Below are 14,872 nucleotides of genomic sequence, written 5' to 3'. Positions count from 1 at the left end.
CACGGTTCATTTTGTGCACCAGTAAAAAAAACATAACTTTGTCTTGTAATTTAATGTTTCACTAAAGAAGGGTTCGGTGAATGCACATATGAAACTGGTGGGGTTCGGTACCTCCAACAAGGTTAAGAACCACTGGTCTAGGGGTAGCTCGACTGGAGAAGACTTGGCTTCTGAACTGGAAGTCTCAAAGATAAGACCATAGGTGTAAGTAAGTGTTAGAACAATTATGCATAAATGATCACACAACTCTTATGCTTAAAGGCCGTTGCTATAGTTATTATCAATTGTGCTGAAGTTGTACTTTTCTATCTGTGTCCTGGGCATGACGTTAAAGTGCATCCGGCAGTGGAGGCTCCTCTATGGGGTCTTGGGGCACTAGGAGGTTAACCCCTTTACTACTGTTACCCCCAGGTGGCCTTTGGCAAATGCCTAGTACCTGACTGCCCCCTGGCCAGGGATACGGTGAAGACCTCAACAGCGGAGCAGGCGGAAGACGGTAGATTTAAGAACTACCACAACAGCTGCGATGGCGGAAGAAGGCTGCAGCAGAAAAGGGTCCCCAGTCGTCTTGGACCCCATGCCACTGGACCCTGACCCGATTCCTCTATGGGGTCTTGGGGCACTAGGAGGTTAACCCCTTTACTACTGTTACCCCAGGTGGCCTTTGGCAAAGGCCTAGTACCTGACTTCCCCCTAGCCAGGGATACGGTAAAGACCTCAATGGCGGAGCAGGCGGAAGACGGTAGATTTAAGAACTACCACAACGGCTGCGATGGCGGAAGAAGGCTGCAGCAGAAAAGGGTCCCCAGTCGTCTTGGACTCCATGCCACTGGACCCTGACCCGATTCCTCTATGGGGTCTTGGGGCACTAGGAGGTTAACCCCTTTACTACTGTTACCCCAGGTGGCCTTTGGCAAAGGCCTAGTACCTGACTTCCCCCTAGCCAGGGATACGGTAAAGACCTCAATGGCGGAGCAGGCGGAAGACGGTAGATTTAAGAACTACCACAACAGCTGCGATGGCGGAAGAAGGCTGCAGCAGAAAAGGGTCCCCAGTCGTCTTGGACTTCATGCCACTGGACCCTGACCCGATTCCTCTATGGGGTCTTGGGGTACTAGGAGGTTAACCCCTTTACTACTGTTACCCCAGGTGGCCTTTGGCAAATGCCTAGTACTTGACTTCCCCCTAGCAAGGGATACGGTAAAGACCTCAACGGCGGAGCAGGCGGAAGACGGTAGATGTAAGAACTACCACAACGGCTGCGATGGCGGAGGAAGGCTGCAGCAGAAAAGGATCCCCAGTCGTCTTGGACTCCATGCCACTGGACCCTGACCCGATTCCTCTATGGGGTCTTGGGGCACTAGGAGGTTAACCCCTTTACTACTGTTACCCCCAGGTGGCCCTTGGCAAAGGCCTAGTACCTGACTGCCCCCTAGCCAGGGATACGGTAAAGACCTCAACGGCGGAGCGGGCGGAAGACAGTAGATGTAAGAACTACCACAACGGCTGCGATGGCGGAAGAAGGCTGCAGCAGAAAAGGGTCACCAGTCGTCTTGGACTCCATGCCACTGGACCCTGACCCGATTACTCTATGGGGTCTTGGGGCACTAGGAGGTTAACCCCTGTACTACTGTTACCCCCAGGTGGCCCTTGGCAAAGGCCTAGTACCTGACTGCCCCCTAACCAGGGATACGGTAAAGACCTCAACGGCGGAGCAGGCGGAAGACGGTAGATGTAAGAACTACCACAACGGCTGCGATGGCGGAGGAAGGCTGCAGCAGAAAAGGGTCCCCAGTCGTCTTGGACTCCATGCCACTGGACCCTGACCCGATTCCTCTATGGGGTCTTGGGGCACTAGGAGGTTAACCCCTTTACTACGGTTACCCCCAGGTGGCCCTTGGCAAAGGCCTAGTACCTGACTGCCCCCTAGCCAGGGATACGGTAAAGACCTCAATGGCGGAGCAGGCGGAAGACGGTAGATTTAAGAACTACCACAACAGCTGCGATGGCGCAAGAAGGCTGCAGCAGAAAAGGGTCCCCAGTCGTCTTGGACTCCATGCCACTGGACCCTGACCCGATTCTGTCAAGGATCGTGTGGTGACTGTCTGTGCACCAGTCTCCCCACGTAAAACCAAGTCACGCACAGGCGTCCTCCATAAAGGGATACACCCCTACCAGGAGGATCGTCATACTCGTTCGAGATGACTTTTCTATCTGTGCAAAGGGACAACTCGCAATTTTGGATTGCGAGTCGTCTCGTATCAGTGTTTGTGTCCAGACCCGGCCTGCTGACTGCCAAGGGCGAACATCGAGTACCGTGACGCAGACAAAGCAGAGACAGGGCGATATCACGAGTGTCAGCACATTTGCATTTCTGAACAATCATATATTGTGTCTAACTGGGGCCTTCAGAAGCCGCCTCAGTGATGCAACCAGGGACCTCCCAAATAAATAGAGGAGCACGTGGGACTGTGCCTTAGAGCATAGGTTGGAACTGTAACTAAGTGTACAGCCCAATACGTCTCTCCTCATTGAGCAAAATGTAACTCTGTCTCTGCATGATTCCTTGCTTCTTGCCTGTTTAATAGATGTCATCAGTGTTTGAACCTGACAGTAAGTAAGTCAATTTTAGCATGAATATTAGCTCATTTTGGAATTTGATGCCTGCAACATGTATCAAAAAAAGCTGGGACAAGTGGCAAAAAAAGACTGAGAAAGTTGAGGAATGCCCATCACTTTTGGAACATCCCACAGGTGAACAGGCTAATTGGGAACAGGTGGGTGCCATGATTGGGTATAAAAGCAGCTTCCATGAAACGCTCAGTTATTCACAAACAAGGACGGGGCGAGGCTCACCACTTTGTCAACAAACCGAGCAAATTGTTGAACAGTTTAAGAAAAACCTTTCTCAACCAGCTATTGCAATGAATTGAGAGATTTCACCATCTACGGTCTGTAATATCATCAAAGGGTTCAGAGAATCTGGAGAAATCACTGCACGCAAGTGATGATATTACGGACCTTGGATCCCTCAGGCGGTACTGCATCAAAAATCAAAAAGCGACATCAGTGTGTAAAGGATATCACCACATGGGCTCAGGAACACTTCAGAAAACCACCGTCAGTAACTACAGTTGGTCGCTACATCTGTAATTGCAAGTTAAAACTCTACTATGCAAAGCCAAAGCCATCTATCAACAACACCCAGAAATGCCGCCGGCTTCGCTGGGCCCGAGCTCATCTAAGATGGACTGATGCAAAGTGGAAAAGTGTTCTGTGGTCTGACGAGTCCACATTTCAAAGTGTTTTTGGAAACTGTGGATGTCGTGTCCTCTGGACCAAAGAGGAAAAGAACCATCCAGATTGTTCAAGGCGCAAAGTTGAAAAGCCAGCATGTGTGATGGTATGGGGGTGTATTAGTGCCCAAGACATGGGTAACTTACACATCTGTGAAGGCACCATTAATGCTGAAAGGTACATACAGGTTTTGGAGCAACATATGTTGCCATCTATCCGTCTTTTTCATGGACGCCCCTGCTTATTTCAGCAAGACAATGCCAAGCCACGTGTTACAACAGCGTGGCTTCATAGTAAAAGAGTGCGGGTACTAGACTGGCCTGCCTGTAGTCCACACCTGTCTCCCATTGAAAATGTGTGGCGCATTATGAAGCCTAAAATACCACAACGGAGACCCCCGGACTGTTGAACAACTTAAAACTTAAAATGAAGGTGCAAAAATAAGGAATAAGTAATAAATGTTTAATAAAGTGTAACAAAATAGTGTGAAAATTTAAACATAGAGAAACCTGAGAAGAACAGTGTGGCGCAGTTGGGAGAGTGGCCGTGCCAGCAACCTGAGGGTTCCTGGTTCAATCCCCATCTACCAACCTAGTCACGTCCGTTGTGTCCTTGAGCAAGACACTTCACCCTTGCTCCTGATGGGTGGTGGTTAGGGGCCTTGCATGGCAGCTCCCGCCATCAGTGTGTGAATGTGTGTGTGAATGGGTGAATGTGGAAATAGTGTCAAAGCGCTTTGACTACCTTGAAGGTAGAAAAGCTCTATACAAGTATAACCCATTTATCATTTAACTAATTTCTGCAGGTTTAGTGCCAGGAAGTTACAGCTGTGCTCTAAAGGGTGAGCGCGGCTAAGGTGGGGACGAGCGCCTTGCATCATCTACAGACCACATCGGTTTGTAGGTCCCTTTTTAAAAAGTAAAAACAAACTGTCGTACTGTCAAAGTGACGTTTTTTGTTTTATCCACAATTTCTTCGCTCTGCGCACTCATTTTTACTTTCTCTTCGCTCTGCATGCAAAGAATCAACCGTGAGACAACAAGACGGCGCAACCAAACTTGACAGCTGATACGGTTAACTGATCAGCTGTTAACATGTCACTCCCACTGATCACCGAGTCACCAGACAGGGAGTGCCTTTGTGCAACCAAACTTGCTTCGCAACTTCTAGTTTCTTCCGACCATAAGAAAATAAAACAAAACGCTTTGTGGAACGCATTTTTTAATTGATAACGATTACGTGTCTATCGCGATATATATATATATATTGATTTCGTCTTATCACCCAGTCCTAGATCGGATATTTAAACAATTATATATGATCATTTCTTTTACAAAACCCAAAAGCAGTGAAGTTGTCACGTTGTGTAATTCGTAAATAAAAAGAGAATACAATGATTTGCAAATCCTTTTCAACTTATATTCAATTGAATAGACTGCAAAGACAAGATATTTAATGTTCACACTGAGAAACTTCTTTTTTTTTTTTGCAAATAATCATTAACTTAGAATTTAATGGCAGCAAAAAAGTTGTCACGGGGGCATTTTTACCTCTGTGTTACATGGCCTTTCCTTTTAACAACACTCAGTAAACGTTTGGGAATGTTTTGAAGCTTTTCAGGTGGAATTATTTCCCATTCTTGCTTGATGTACAGCTTAAGTTGTTCAACAGTCCGGGGGTCTCCGTTGCGGTATTTTAGGCTTCATAATGCGCCACACATTTTCAATGGGAGACAGGTCTGGACTACAGGCAGGCCAGTCTAGTACCCGCACTCTTTTACTATGAAGCCACATTGTTGTAACACGTGGCTTGGCATTGTCTCGCTGAAATAAGCAGGGGCGTCCATGGTAACGTTGCTTGGATGGCAACATATGTTGCTCCAAAACCTGTATATACCTTTCAGCATTAATGGTGCCTTCACAGATGTGTAAGTTACCCATGTCTTGGGTACTAATACACCCCCATACCATCACAAATGCTGTCTTTTCAACTTTGCGCCTATAACAGTCCAGATGGTTCTTTTCCTCTTTGGTCCGGAGGACACAACGTCCACAGTTTTCAAAAACAATAGGGAATGTAGACTCGTCAGACCACAGAACACTTTTCCCATTTGCGTCAGTCCATCTTAGATGAGCTCGGGCCCAGCGAAGCCGGAAGCGTTTCTGGGTGTTGTTGATAAACGGCTTTCGCTTTGCATAGCAGAGTTCTAACTTGCACTTACAGATGTAGCGACAAAATCAATCCCCACCTTCTACCATCCTAGTCACGTCCGTTGTGTCCTTGGGCAAGACACTTCACCCCTTGCTCCTGATGGCTGCTGGTTAGCACCTTGCATGGCAGCTCCCGCCATCAGTGTGTGAATGGGTGAATGTGGAAATACTGTCAAAGGGCTTTGAGTACCTTGAAGGTAGAAAAGTGCTATACAAGTATAACCCATTTATCATTTATTATTTATCAAACTGTAGTTACTGCCAGTGGTTTTCTGAAGTGTTCCTGAGCCCATGTGGTGATATCCTTTACACACTGATGTCGCTTTTTGATGCAGTACCGCGTGAGGGATCGAAGGTCACGGGCATTCACTGTTGGTTATCGGCCTTCTGAACCTTTTGATGATATTACAGACCGTAAATGGTAAATCCCTAAATTCCTTGCAATAGCTCGTTGAGAAATGTTGTTCTTAAAACTGTTCAACAATTTGCTCGCGCATTTGTTGACAAAGTGTTGCCCCTCGCCCCATCCTTGTTTGTGAATGACTGAGAACATCCGCACCGTAACACAACATAAACACAACAGAACAAATACCCAGAACCCCTTGCAGCACTAACTCTTCCGGGACGCTACAATATACACCCCCCGCTACCCCCTAACCCAACCCCACCCACCTCAACCTCCTCATGCTCTCTCAGGGAGAGCATGTCCCAAATTCCAAGCTGCTGTTTTGAGGCATGTTAAAAAAAAATAATGCACTTTGTGACTTCAATAATAAATATGGCAGTGCCATGTTGGCATTTTTTTCCATAACTTGACTTGATTTATTTTGGAAAACCTTGTTACATTGTTTAATGCATCCAGCGGGGCATCACAACCAAATTAGGCATAATAATGTGTTAATTCCACGACTGTATATATCGGTATCGGTTGATATCGGAATTGGTCATTAAGAGTTGGACAATATCGGATATCGGCAAAAAAAGCCATTATCGGACATGTCTAGTTTGAACCCAAATAGATGAAATTAGATCATCTCCCAGGGCATACCAGAGTTTAGTGGTTAAAAAACACTGCTCTAAAGCAGAGCTGGGCAAACTAAGGCCCGGGGGCCACATGCGGCCCGTTAAGCTTTTCAATCTGGCCCGCCGGACATTGCCAAATATTTTTATAGATCTTTAAGATGGAAAGTGTATCTGCCATTATGATGTGTAGTCATGTTTTCTAATGACCGTAAGTCTTCAACTATACAAAGTATTTCAATGGTTGGAATCTGCGCTTTTGCATGATATTTTAGTGACTAGTGTTGTCCTGATACCAATATTATTTTGATTACTTTTCGATACTTTTCTAAATAAAGGGGACCGGAAAAAATTGCATGATTGGCTTTATTTAAAAAAATAATCTGAGGGTGTGGCGGACCGGTACTTTTCAGCGGCGGTATGGTACCGAATACGATTAATTAGTATCGCGGTACTATACTAATACACGTATACCGTACAACCCTACTAGTTACTATGGTAATCTACGTCACAGCAGGTCAGACGAGGCACCAAGCAGTGTGGGTGGGGAGCGTTTCCACAGAGTGTTTCCAGAGCCTGAAATGCGGGTGTCAGGGACAGACGCGGAAGGAGATTTTTACAAGAACGTTCTAAAGCTTAGTGATACATCAAATATATCAGATTGTAGGTGTTTTTTGTTTTTCTACCCTTCACGTGTCAGGATGTGGACTATGGTGGGGTTTGTTTTCCCGAGATGCAAGGAAATTGGATGGGACGTGGCGTGAAGGTAAAGACATGATTTGAATTATAACAAAAAAGAGTGAACAAAAAGCGCGCACAAGGCGGAGACACAACTTGACTAATGAAAACAAAAAACTAGCACTTGGGCAAAAACTATGGACATGAGACAAAGACACTTACTGTGGCATGGAGGTAACAGAGGTAGTATCAGAGTTAATGTTGCCAGGCCGACTGCCTGGCAACTACAAGCTTAAATAGTCATGACATGATTACCAACAGGTGCGTGAGTCCAAAAGCATCAGGTGAAAACGAGTTGTCATGGAAACAAAACAAGCAAGAGTGCACAAACAGGAACTAAAAAGTCCAAAAGCCAAACAGAACAAAGCCAAACAAAAACATGATCAAAAGACATGACATCACGTTCATATTTCGCTGTGTTTGTTGCATTTGGCTTGATTGTAAAATATGTCGATCGAGAGGGTGTGTGACGTTCATATGTTCTCAATATTCAGGGTTTTATCGTTCATAGAAAAAAATACAATTCCATTCCGTTTTTAAGGCTGTCTGTCATAACATTTTTAGCATTCAATCAGACTTTATTGTGAGGTTTTGTATTAGTTTTCCTAAAAAATAGATATACCGGCCCCTAGACACATTTTTTCTCTAAATGTTTCCCCCCAGGCCTGCTCTAAAGACTCATCTAGAACTAAGGTCTGAACCGATAAAACTGTACACCCAAAGACGACGGTTGAACCAGCTTTGTAAAAAAAAAACAACACAGTCACGAGCAAACAAAGTAGAAAAGGTCGAAGCCTTCTAACGAGCCTGAGGCCGCGCTTACACCTGCCGCAAACCCGGTTCTTCTGTTTGAACTGGGATCGCATGCCGGATCCGCCGGTGGGAGAGACGACTGTTTAAATCAGACCCGAGCAAATTAAGGCCCGGGGGCCACATGCGGCCCGTTAAGCTTTTCAATTTGGCCCGCCGGACATTCCCAAATATTTTTTTTCGATCTTTAAGATGTAAAGTGTAGTTGCCATTATGATGTGTGGTCATGTTTTATAATAACCGTAAGTCTTCAACTATACTAAGTATTTCAATGGTTGGAATCTGCACTTTTGCATGATATACTAGTTACTATGGTCATCTGATTAGTTACTATGGTAATCTAATTAGTTACTATGGTCATCTAATGAGTTACTATGGTAATCTACGTCACAGCAGCTCAGACGAGGCACCAAGTAGTGTGGGCGGGAAGCGTTTCCACAGATTTTCACAACAAAGTTCTAAAGCTTAGTGATGTATCAGATGTATCAGATTGTGGGTGGGGTTTATTTTGTACCCTTCGCGTTCATATTTCACCGTTTGTTGCATTTTTGATGCGTTTAACTTGATTATAAAATATGTCGATCGAAAGGGGGTGTGGCATTCATATTTTGTCAATATTCAGTGTTTTATCCTTCTTAGAAAAAACAAAAATTCCATTACGTTTTTTAAGGCGGTCTGTCATGATGTTTTTAGCATTCAATCAGACATTATTGTGAAGTTTTGTATTAGTGTTCCTTAAAATAGATATACCGGCCCGCAGACACATTTCTTTCTCTAAATTTGGCCCCCCCGAGTCAAAATAATTGCCCAGGCCTGGTTTAAAGACTCAGCTAGAACTAAAGTCTGAACCGAAAAACTGTACACCCAAAGACGACGGTTGAACCAGCTTTGTAAAGAGAGATTTTCACAACAAAGTTCTAAAGCTTAGTGATATATCAGATGTATCAGATTGTGGGTGGGGTTTATTTTGTACCCTTCGCGTTCATATTTCACCGTTTGTTGCATTTTTGATGCGTTTAACTTGATTGTAACACATACTTGCCAACCCTCCCGAATTTTCCGGGAGACTCCCGAAATTCAGCGCCTCTCCCGAAAACCTCCCGGGACACATATTCTCCCGAAAATCTCCCGATTTTCAGCCGGAGCTGGAAGCCACACCCCCTCCAGCTCCATGCGGACCTGAATGTGGACATCCTTTTTTCACGACGGGAGGACAACAGGGTGACAAGAACTAAATCATCCAGACAAGAGATAAATGGTATTATTATGTTTCTTACCTAAAAATAAATATATTTATTAATAAAAAAAAACAAAAAAAAAAACGAAATACATTTTTACTATATTTTGCTAAAAACATCAAAATGAATTGTATTTTTATTTGTATTTTTTCTGACTCCTTATTACATCCATCCATCCAGGCATTAGAATTACACATTAAAATAAACATTTGAAATAATTAATTTTAAATGATCATAATAATTCATTTAAAATGACCATATTTAATTATTAAAATAATTGTTTGTTTATCAACAACTTTAGCATTTTATTCATTATATTTTGAAGCTCTCAGAAGCCAAGTTATGTTATATTCCTTAATATTTATTCATGCAAGTTTGAAGTATCAATTATCTTAACACAGTTGTATTTGCATATTTTTAGAATGTACACTCTTAGAAATAAGGGTTCTAAAAGGGTTCTTCTACAAGGGCTGAGGTTCTAACTGGAACCATTTGCTTCTGAAAAACCCTTTCCCGAAGAAAGGGTTTTTCAAGGGTTCTTGGTAACGCTAATGGTTCCAGTAAGAACCATTTTGATCCAGAGAACCCTTTAAAACCCCTTTTCTGAATAATTGGTTTTAAAAGGGTTCTCACTAACACTAAGGGTTCCAGTAAGAACTATTTTGATCCAGAGAACCGTTTTTGGAAGAAAGAGTTCTTCAGGGATTGTTGAAAGCATGGGTAAGATCCTGTGTCACCAGGGACATACTTCCTGATAACATTTGCCAATAATGGTGCCTATCTTTAAATAAATGTTTTTCTCATTAAAATGTTTTGAATGTTTGTTCAATGTCAACATGATAAATGACCACAATATGATATGAACTAAACTGATCTGTAGAATACAATATGGTTCTTTATAGAACCCTCAGAAGACAAGACGGTTATCGGTGAAAACCTTTGAAAAGGGATGTTTTTAGAACCCCCCGTGTCAGGTCTAGATGAAACCCTTGAAACATGAAAGCGTTCTTTGTGGAACTCCCTGTGTGGGTTCTAGATGAAACCCTTGAAACCTGAAAGGGTTCTTAGTGGAACTCCCTGCATGGGTTCTAGATGAAACCCTTGACAAACGAAAGGGTTCTTAGTAGAACTCCCTGTGTGGGTTCTAGATGAAACCCGTGAAATACGAAAGGGTTCTTAGTGGAACTCCCTGCGTGGGTTCTAGATGAAAGTCTTGAAATACAAAAGGGTTCTTAGTGGAACTCCCTGTGTGGGTTCTAGATGAAACCCTTGAAATACGAAAGGGTTCTTAGTGGAACTCCCTGTGTGGGTTCTAGATGAAACCCTTGAAACATGAAAGGGTTCTTAGTGGAACTCCCTGCGTGTGTTCTTTGTAGAATCTCTCATGGGGGGTTCTGGGTGGAACCTTACACACACAGTTCTAGGTAGAACCCTCCAAAAGGGTTCCAGGTGGAACCTTTATAAAAAGGTTCTACCTGGAGCCAAAAAGGGTTCTCCTATGAGGACGAGCCGAAGAACCTTATATGGTTCTACTTGGCACTTTTATTTCTAAGAGTGTAGATATATATATGTATGAAATACTTGACTTGGTGAATTCTAGCTGTCATTATACTCCTCCCCTCTTAACCACGACCCCAACCACGCCCTGCCCCACCCCCGACCACGCCCCCACCCCCCAACTCCCGAAATCGGAGGTCTCACGGTTGGCAGGTATGTTGTAAAATATGTCGATCGAAAGGGGGTGTGGCATTCATATTTTGTCAATATTCAGTGTTTTATCCGTCATAGAAAAAACAAAAATTCCATTACGTTTTTTAAGGCGGTCTGTCATGACGTTTTTAGCATTCAATCAGACATTATTATGAGGTTTTGTATTAGTGTTCCTTAAAATAGATATACCGGCCCCCAGACACATTTTTTTTTATCTTTAAGATGGAAAGTGTAGTTGCCATTATGATGTGCAGTCATGTTTTCTAACAACCGTAAGTCTTCAACTATACAAAGTATTTCAATGGTCGGAATCTGCACTTTTGAATGATATACTAGTTACTATGGTCATCTGATTAGTTACTATGGTAATCTAATTAGTTACTATGGTCATCTAATTAGTTACTATGGTAATCTACGTCACAGCAGCTCAGACGAGGCACCAAGTAGTGTGGGTGGGAAGCGTTTCCACAGATTTTCACAACAAAGTTCTAAAGCTTAGTGATATATCAGATATATTAGATTGTGGGTGGGGTTTATTTTGTACCCTTCGCGTTCATATTTCACTGTTTGTTGCATTTTTGATGCGTTTCACTTGATTGTAAAATATGTCGATCGAAAGGGGGTGTGGCATTCATATTTTGTCAATATTCAGTGTTTTATCCTTCATAGAAAAAATAAAAATTCCACTACGTTTTTTAAGGCGGTCTGTCATGACGTTTTTAGCATTCAATCAGACATTATTGTGAGGTTTTGCATTAGTTTTCCTAAAAATAGATATACCGGCCCCCAGACACATTTCTTTCTCTAAATTTGCCCCCCCGAGTCAAAATAATTGCCCAGCCCTGCTCTAAAGACTCATCTAGAACTAAGGTCTGAACCGATAAAACTGTACACCCAAAGACGACGGTTGAACCAACTTTGTAAAAAAAAAAAAGGAAAAAAAAAACCAACACTGTCACGAGCAAACAAAGTAGAAAAGGTCGAAGCCTTCTAACGAGCCTGAGGCAGCTTACACCTGCCGCAAACCCGGTTCTTCTGTTTGAACTGGGATCGCATGCCGGATCCGCCGGTGGGAGAGACGACTGTTTATATCAGACCCGAGCAAATTAAGACCCCACCCATTGTGGGTGGGGTTTATTTTGTACCCTTCGCGTTAATATTTCACCGTTTGTTGCATTTTTGATGCGTTTAACTTGATTGTAAAATATGTCGATCGAAAGGGGGTGTGGCGTTCATATTTTGTCAATATTCAGTGTTTTATCCGTCATAGAAAAAACAAAAATTCCATTACGTTTTTTTAAGGCGGTCTGTCATGACGTTTTTAGCATTCAATCAGACATTATTGTGAGGTTTTATATTAATGTCCCTCAAAATAGATATACCGGCCCCCAGACATATTTTTTTCTCTAAATTTGGCCCCCCCCCCGAGTCAAAATAATTGCCCAGGCTTGGTTTAAATTGTCGACGGCGGAAAAATGAACGGCCTTCTCTCCTGTTGTTTGGTGACACCTGTAACGCTCCTGTTTGCCGGAGTGGAAGAAGTGGAGGAAACAGGCTTGGATGCACAACACACACACACACACACACACACACACACACACACACACACACACACACACACACACACAGTAGATTTAGTGTACGGATGTCAGTGTTTTAAGTGATGTGTGTGTGAGTGTGGATGTGGGGGGGGGGTGCACAATATGTACAATTTCCCTGCCTCTCTCAGCGACGAAACCCCCTCCCCCTCCTCTCGCCACGACATGAAGCTGGTGCATGCTAGAGATGGCGGAAAGGGTCCGGGTTTTTGTTGTCCATTTATCCCTCCTTGTCACCCCCCCCCCCCCCCCCCCCCCCCCCCCCCCCAAAAAAACAATGCTCAATCCTGTCAAATGAGGAAAAAGGAGGTCAAATTCTGCAGATTTGCTCCAAAGAGGCGGGGACGAAACACACCCGTGATGTAGAAGCAACAAGAAAAATAACAAGAGGATCCTACCTTTCCTGCTGGTTAATCAGGAGTCTTTTTTTTTTTTCTTCCCCCCCCTCCGGATCCAGTTTGGTAGAGACGAATCGGGAAGTTTCAGGACGACATCCACACCGTCCCTGCTCTGGCTGAGATCCTCCCTGTCCTCCCGTCCTCGCCGCCGCTCCCAGTCTCCACCCTCCAGCCAAACGCCGAGGCTACGGGAAGATACCCTCCTCCTCCTCTTCCTCCTCCTCCTGACTCCCCCTCCCTCCCTGGTCTCGCTGGTCTTGCTATCAGCACGCTCTCTGCACGTCCCGGAGGTCCACAGGAAAGAACTCCACGGTCTCCCTGAGATCTGTCAGTAAACAAAATCCAAGCTGGATGATAAATGTTTACTTCTCTCCACTGCCATCGACGTTAATGATGTTTACAAATAACTGGAAGCTAATGTAGCGACTAGTGTCCCGATACCAATATTTTGGTACCAGAACCAAAAGTATTTCCGTACTTTTCGGTACTTTTCTAAATAAAAGGGGAGCACAAAAAATGTCATTATTGGCTTAATTTTAACAAAAAAATCTTAGGGAACATTAAAGGGGAACATTATCACCAGACCTATGTAAGCGTCAATATATACCTTGATGTTGCAGAAAAAAGACCATATATTTTTTTAACCGATTTCCGAACTCTAAATGGGTGAATTTTGGCGAATTAAACACCTTTCTAATATTCGCTCTCGGAGCGATGACGTCACGACATCGGGAAGCAATCCGCCATTTTCTCAAATCAATCAATCAATCAATTTTTTATTTATATAGCCCTAAATCACAAGTGTCTCAAAGGGCTGCACAAGCCACAACGACATCCTCGGTACAGAGCCCACATAAGGGCAAGGAAAAACTCACCCCAGTGGGACGTCGATGTGAATGACTATGAGAAACCTTGGAGAGGACCACATATGTGGGTAACCCCCCCCCCCCCTACCCTCTAGGGGAGACCGAATGCAATGGATGTCGAGTGGGTCTGACATAATATTGTGAGAGTCCAGTCCATAGTGGATCCAACATAATAGTAAGAGTCCAGTCCATAGTGGATCCAGCAGGACACCATCCCGAGCGGAGACGAGTCAGCAGCACACCAAGTCAAATCAGCTCTGTTATTTTCCGTTTTTTCGACTGTTTTCCGTACCTTGGAGACATCATGCCTCGTCGGTGTGTTGTCGGAGGGTGTAACAACACGAACAGGGACGGATTCAAGTTGCACCAGTGGCCCAAAGATGCGAAAGTGGCAAGAAATTGGACGTTTGTTCCGCACACTTTACCGACGAAAGCTATGTTACGACAGAGATGGCAAGAATGTGTGGATATCCTGCGACACTCAAAGCAGATGCATTTCCAACGATAAAGTCAAAGAAATCTGCCGCCAGACCCCCATTGAATCTGCCGGAGTGTGTGAGCAATTCAGGGACAAAGGCCCTCGGTAGCACGGCAAGCAATGGCGGCAGTTTGTTCCCGCAGACGAGCGAGCTAAACCCCCTGGATGTCTTGGCTCACACCGTCCCTTATGCCACCGAAGTTGATCCAGAGAAGAATATCGACCCTAGCTTCCCTGGCCTGCTGACATCAACTCCAAAACTGGACAGATCAGCTTTCAGGAAAAGAGCGCGGATGAGGGTATGTCTACAGAATATATTAATTGATGAAAATTGGGCTGTCTGCACTCTCAAAGTGCATGTTGTTGCCAAATGTATTTCATATGCTGTAAACCTAGTTCATAGTTGTTAGTTCCCTTTAATGCCAAACAAACACATACCAATCGTTGGTTAGAAGGCGATCGCCGAATTCGTCCTCGCTTTCTCCCGTGTCGCTGGCTGTCGTGTCGTT

General features: G+C 44.2%; 1 protein-coding gene across 2 annotated transcripts in view; it reads right to left on the bottom strand.

Moving 5' to 3' along the window:
• The window catches only part of LOC133611909 (guanine nucleotide-binding protein G(I)/G(S)/G(O) subunit gamma-2), an 85,630-nt gene that overhangs the window by 53,749 nt on the left and 17,009 nt on the right, over positions 1-14,872 (bottom strand). The window contains exon 2 of one of the 2 annotated variants that reach the window (XM_061969083.1): positions 13,020-13,344. The exons of the other annotated variant lie outside the window; for it this stretch is intronic. The gene's annotated coding sequence lies outside the window, so the exon portion shown is untranslated. The remainder of the gene's footprint in view (positions 1-13,019; positions 13,345-14,872) is intronic. 2 annotated transcript variants of the gene reach the window in all.

This window comes from Nerophis lumbriciformis, linkage group LG08 (assembly GCF_033978685.3).
Source record: "Nerophis lumbriciformis linkage group LG08, RoL_Nlum_v2.1, whole genome shotgun sequence".
In the NCBI taxonomy this organism is placed as follows: domain Eukaryota; kingdom Metazoa; phylum Chordata; class Actinopteri; order Syngnathiformes; family Syngnathidae; genus Nerophis; species Nerophis lumbriciformis.
The sequence above is the reverse complement of the archived record's forward strand: the minus strand, read 5'-3'. Positions and strand labels throughout refer to the sequence as shown.